General features: G+C 38.2%; 1 pseudogene; it reads right to left on the bottom strand.

Moving 5' to 3' along the window:
- Positions 1–4,797: 4,797 nt before the first annotated feature.
- Positions 4,798–5,499, bottom strand: LOC102468150 (tropomyosin alpha-4 chain pseudogene; annotated as a pseudogene).
- Between the last annotated feature and the right edge of the window lie 1,378 nt (positions 5,500–6,877).

Below are 6,877 nucleotides of genomic sequence, written 5' to 3'. Positions count from 1 at the left end.
TGTGTACTTATTACTAACTTGAAGGATTCAAATCATATCCCTTAAATCATATCCCTTCCTTCACAAATTAGCCCATTATTGTTAAATGAGACAGAAAAGTTTTAGTAATCTTTATTAAAAATAGTTATATTAATCCACTGAAAAGAACATTTTTCAATTGTTTTGGGGCTCAACTAATTACTATATCAAGCTCTGGAACAAATTTTCTCCCAGAGATTCCAGGAATTTGTATGACCTGTTTCTATTTTGTTGTTGTTGTTGTTGTTAATTTCCAGAGAGCATTCAAGGAAAGAAGTGGGGGAGGAAAAAAGCATTCCCCAAAGGCCCATGGTCATACCACAATCTCTTATCCTCTATTTCTTTATCCTTTTGGGATTTGGGGGACATACATAAAACTCCTGGCATGTTTTTCAAGCTGCCAGGGCTGGGGCTCAAACTGCAGTCAGCCATGTGGGATCTGGCTCCCTTAAGCACTAAGGCACAGGACTGGGCTCTTCCCCTTTTGTTTTAAAGCACCGGAGAAACTACTTGATAAGGTGGATGAGGTATTTCTTATTTCTGCACAGATTTACGTGGGTGTATGTTACTTTTCATTCTTCTTCATGTAGGGTCAAAGGAATTTTCCCTTCCCTTTTGAAAGTTCACTGAAAACCAATTAGTAATATTCAGATTAATAAGAGAGAAGGCATACATATTTTATTTAATATATATATTCAAGTCATACAAGATACAAACTCAAAGAGGTTCCAGAGAATTGAGGCTTACATAACCTTTTACAGGAAAGAGGGAAAAGTAAGGCAGAGGGAATTTTATAGCAAATGACTTAGAGATAAAGAAAAGACCCAATGCTCAGTGGTGAGTAAATGATTCTCTGAAAATTGAATGGGACTGGGAGATGGACAATAGCATGTGGCAAAAATTTATCCAGGTAAATTGACATTCCTCAATCTTTTTTTCCTGGGATAGGAGTTTAATTAATGAAATCCCAGGGATGGGGGCTGAAGGCTATTGCTTTCCTTTTTGGTAGGTATAATCTTTGGGCAGCTCTTCCATGGACTTTGGGAGAAAAAGAGAATCAAAGATCATCAAGAGACAGAGGGTGACATCAGAGAGAGAAGAAGGCCCTGAGGCTGTTTCTGTAACTTAGTTTGTCAATGTGCAGTCTTTGGGGTGTCGTATACTGAGACCCACATGCACTTCAGTTTGATTATCAACAATTGTAAAGTTCCACATTCGGTAATAGACTTAAAACATGCTTTTAATTCACCTCCAGAAAGAGACACCTGACTAGTAAAGCACACACCAGATACATTTCCTGGCCAAATAACTGCAGCATTAAAATAGGCCCAGGGAGGCATATTCTTGAATTAAACTGATTTATCTAGATCCCTGAAAAGTTTATCACAATTTGAATTTGTGCCAGAGACTTAGTAATGTCTCATGATTTTCCCTCACTGCAATAGAATTTGTTTCAAATCTCAACTCAGCCACAAACTTGTTCTGGAATGTTGAGCAAATGTAATACTCTCTTTTTATTAGGTCATTGGAAAAGTCATGATGCAATTTTTCTATATTTTGCTATGCAAAAATATGTCATGACTTTTCTGACAACTCAGTATTTTTCTCTTTCTTCATTGCCAGGGGGCATATGCATTCACCAGAGAGACAGAGAAAGAGAGAGAGGAACAAAGCACCCTCCCAATGGGGTATGGTCATGCCACGATCTCTTCTCTCCCATTTCTCCCATCAGGATTTTGTGCATGTACGCACATACACCTGCTGTATTTTTCAAGTCACCAGGGCTGGGACTCATACCACAGTTGTCCACCTGGATCCAGCTCCCTTAACCACTAGGCTATGGGGTCAGCCACATGATACCCTCTTAAGACCATATTTCATCATCTGTGTACTGTCAGAGATTATATATGTAAAGCACCTAGAACAATGCCTGGAATAAGTACGTGGTCAAATAATATTAGCATCTACCACCAATTATTCCCTGATTCACAAATATATTGACTTTCAAAGTATAACTTCATAGCTCACAGTTAGGAATAGGTAAAAACAACAGTGTGTCAATTGGTTTTGGACCTGTGTGTGTGTGTGTGTGTGTGTGTGTGTGTGCATGCATGCATGTTTGTATGTGTGTGTGTGTATTTGTATATGTACACATATTTACACATATATACATATATAAATAAGAGGTATACACTATACACTCACATATATGTATATATGTATGTGTGTGTGTATCTATCTATCTATCTATCTATCTATATCTCACTAGAGAGTCAGTAACAAACTACAAGCATTTTAACCAGAATGAGGCACAACACTATAGAATGTCCCAGAATTTCCTCCAGCCAGATAGGTATAAAGTAAGGGAAAAGCTAAACTTATCATTTATCCTAATTTTCAATCAGTTCCTAATTAAAATATGAGATTCAATAGCTTGCTGAGCCTACTAAAATAGCTCTATGATATAAACGGTCACCATCATGAACAAAAGTGGCGACAGTCTGGAAAGAATGCAGATTCCTTTATTAAAGCAAAAGTAAATCTATCAGGTTGCTGGAAAAGTCAAGTTGTATTTTTCTATGATTTTGTATGCAAAAATGTGTCATGACTTTTCTGATGACTCAATACTTGGTTTTCACTATATGTGGTGCTTAAATTTTTAAATACCTAGATGAACCAAATAGTTTTCTGTGAAAATACAAATTTTCCAAATAAGTCAAGTAGATACAGATAATATCAACTGCCTAATGACCAAAGAGTTTCAAAATGTAGTCAAAATCAACCCAAAGACAAATGCTGTTACAGAAAATGTCTAACAAACATACAAAGATCATTTTAAAAAATTTTAATTAATTAATTAATTAATTATTTTTTGGAAAGCTTTTTGCTATAGGGTGTGTGCACTCGCCAGAAAGACAGAGAGAGACAGAGAGACAGAAAGCGAGAAATCACACCCTAGAGGAGATGGACATGCTGCATTCTCCTCCATTCTCCTCTCGGGATCTTGGGCATGCATGCACACGCACCTGGCGTGAGCTTTAAGCCACCAGGTCTGGGACGCAAACCACGGTCGACTACATGGGAGTCCAGCGACATAGTCATTACGCTAACTGCTGGTCCCTGAAGATCACATATTTTTATCATTTAAAGTAATCTAGACTATAGAAAAGATGAACACTTATTTTCCTTTTTACTAGGACAAATACGTCTGAAGAAAGCACAAAATAAGTTGCACTACAGGTTCCTCTCACTTATTACTGTGTATACAAAGTTACAAAGTGAAATGCATATTCACAAAGTGCATCCAATAACCACTCAATCCATATTAGGAACAATACAAATGAATTTCACTAAATTACTCTGTTACAGCAGAAATATATATTAACTTTTCAATAGATAAGTAAAGCATTTGATAAATTTCAATTTTTGTATTTTATGTAAACAGCAATTTGACCAAAATGTAGAAAAAGTGATACTATTATTAGGTCATTGGAAAAGTCATGACGTATTTTTCTATATTTTTCTATGCAAAAATGCATCACGACTTTCCTGACAACCCAATATATATGACACATGTGCAAGAATCTAAAGGGTAGGTTTTATTCAATTGTGTAATTTTCTAGTGTATCTCCTGGGAGTGAGGGGCAGGAGATTCAGATAAGCTGGAAGTTTACGGTGATTTTGATTCAGAATCATAAACTTGGGTTGGCCCCCACACTGTTGAAGATGGGTAATGTTTCAGCTCTGAGATGTTAACTGGGAAAGCAGACTATAACAAAGCCAAAATGTGTAGTCCTGTTTACAAATACTCCATACCCACTTTAGCTAGGAGTTTCTCGGTCTTTTAACTTGGTCCCAAAGACGGAATTAAAGTCGCAGGTAAGTAAACCTTCAGTTTGCTATTCCCTGAAGTATAGACATGAAGTCAATTCCTTTTTTAAAAATTTCTGCTTTGATTCCAGAGAAGTCCCTTCTGCAGAAATTTGTTAATAGATAAAACTCTTTTTGCTCAATTTATTGATGGCTAGCAGTCTTTTTGATTTGACTTGAATAAGACTGAACTCCATCACATTGCTTTTGAGAAGATGGCCTCAGCAGAGACAAACATGGGTCCTTAATGGAATACCATGTGCTCTTCAGAGAGTAACTTTAAATGAAATATGTGGAAGAACATAACGGGATCTATCCAAAAAATGTTTGGGTGGTTATTATGGCTATTTCCTAAGCGTTCTCATGCCAACTGCCCAGAGATGTTTGTCTTGCATAGTAGAGTGTGGAGAAGGGCCAGGATGATTAAGTTTATCTGGGGTTTATGACTTCCCACAATAGTGTCTCCACTCTTTTTTTAACACTCTGGATGGAAAATCCCCATCTATTTAATGGAAATGGTCCATAGTCTTTTGTAGTTTGACCAATGGTGACACAGAAGTTTATATTCTTCAGTGTTTTAAATGATCTCTGATCAGATATCTGAGTCTGTTCTCCTAGGAACCAAATATCCTCAGTCTTGAGAGTATGCTCACTATTAAATACCTCACCTACCTTAGGAATAATGCAACTTAAGAATAAAAATAGAGCTGAAAAAGCTGGTGCCACTTGAAATAAGGAAGGAAATAAATTTAACTGGTGCTCAAAGCTTCTCAGATACAAAATATTTGGTCATGTATAACGTGCTTGACATTTCCAGCAATGTGAAGATGCAATAACAAAAGAAACACCTTATGAGAGAAGAGAAAGACATGGAGCTTTAGAGTTTCTAGTGGAACTCTTCTGTTTTGGTTATATACAATTAAGTTCATTTAGTGTCTGATCCAGTGTTTGATGTAAGCCCACTTCTCTTCTTTGGCCTGGGCAAGTTTTTCTTCCAGGTCATCAGTTGTCTTTTCCAATTTGGCAATTGTTCTCTCTACAAATAAGGCATGGGTCTCGGCTTCTTTCAGTTTGTCAGAAAGAAGTTTAATTTCGTCTTCATATTTGTCTTCATTTTCAGAATACTTTTCAGATGCAGCCTTGAGTGATTTCATATTATTAGTGACGTTCTTGAGTTCTTCCAGGTCACCACATTTCAGTTCAGATACCTCTGCACACTCCTCTGCCCTTTCCAGCTTGCCTTCCAAGATGTAGAGCAATGTATGAGCTACCTCCTCGTACTTGCGGTCAGCCTCTTAAGCAATGTGCTTGGCCTCTTTGGGCTGCCTCTCCTAAATCTCCATCTTTTCCTCATCTCTCACAGTCCAGTTTTCAATAACCTTCATTCCTCTCTCTCTCATCCACAGCCTTTTCCGCCTCCTCCAGCTTCTGCAGGACTGTGGCTGGTCATTCTTGAGCTCTGTCCAACCCCTCTGCAACAAGCTGGATGTGTGGATTCAGAGATGTCACATCCCCTTTGGCTTTCTCATGGCGCTTGAGCTCGCCATCCAGTTCCTGATGCAGGGCCTGGATCTTCCATTTCACCGCCTCCAGGAAGTTGAGGCTGGTCATGGCACAGAGGTGCAGGGGCACACACGGCAAGTGGCAGGCAGCAGAGGGCAGCAGTGAGTGCTCAGCTTGGTTGGGCTCGGGAGAGTGGCAGTAGCTGCAACTCAGACCCCCAGCCTTTGCCAGCTCTGGGGCTACTCCCATCTCTCTGCACCACCTGTTTTGTTTTTAAAGTTTCTTCCTTTCCTCCTTTCCTCCCCTTTCCTCCCTTCCTTTCCTTTCCCTTCCTTTCCCTTCCTTCCTTTCTTCCTTTCTTTCATGAGCAAGAGAGAACAAGACAGAGACACAGACAGCATGCCCAACAGGATCTTGACACTGCAATCTACCCGCAACCTGAGTCAGTCCCAGATCATGGACATGCATGTGCCTGGCATACTCAGGGAAAGCTCTAACCCAGAACCTTCCCATGTGGGTCAGATCTGTAGAGCATCATATTTTATTTACCTGTCTACCACAGGCATAACATATGTTCTTCTTTGTTTAAAACAATCTAAATAATAATAGGAATACTAGAAACCATTCTTAATTTCAATAAAGATGTCAACCAGAAATCCATTGTACACTTCGTTGTTGGCAATAGAATGTGAGAAGCACTGTTATAAAACTGTAAGTAAGGCAAAGATAGCCATTCTGAACTTCAATAAGCAACACTGGACCGCAGTGCTGTCTAATGCAGTACATAAAGAATATAATGAGCATAAGCACTGGGAAATGAGATAAAGCTCTTGTAAATATCTGTGTCATAATCTTTTTATTTATTTATTTATTTTTATTTTTATTACCATCATAATCTTCTTTATATTACATTGGATTACATATAACTTTACAGTGTATTACATTGCTTTTTCAAAAGGGAGTGCCATGCATGTCAGTCAATACAGAGACATTAATCTCCCCACTTCATCATTCAATATCTTTTCATTGTTTTTCCCAATCATTATTATTATTATTCTAGTTATTTTTTTAAACAGTCAATTGCTATTTCTCATTTTGCTTGTAAAAAGACTTTACCCATCATGAAATATTTCTCAGAATCCAGTTGAGAATACTATACATGTCATCACCAACAGGTAATAAGCCATATCTGTTTCCCACTAGTGTCCTGCCTCTCTATTTCTTCCCTTGCTATCTTTCTCTAACCTATTCTCTTCAACCCCCAATCCACACTGTCCTGTTCTCATTAAGTACTTTCACTGCTCTTATGTCCCCCAATTTTTCGCTCTCTATCATAGAGTGCAGATAGTCGGTATATATTGAGTGGATACATACAATATCTTTCTTTCATAGCCTGGCTTACTTCACTCCACAATAGATCCTCCATATCTGACCACATTCTATCAAATGCCAGGGTCTTGTTATTTTTTTATGGCTGAGTAGTATT

This window comes from Tupaia chinensis, unplaced genomic scaffold (assembly GCF_000334495.1).
Source record: "Tupaia chinensis unplaced genomic scaffold, TupChi_1.0 Scaffold142808_1, whole genome shotgun sequence".
Classification (NCBI taxonomy): domain Eukaryota; kingdom Metazoa; phylum Chordata; class Mammalia; order Scandentia; family Tupaiidae; genus Tupaia; species Tupaia belangeri.
Note: the sequence above shows the minus strand (reverse complement) of the source record. Positions and strands in the feature narration are given on the sequence as shown.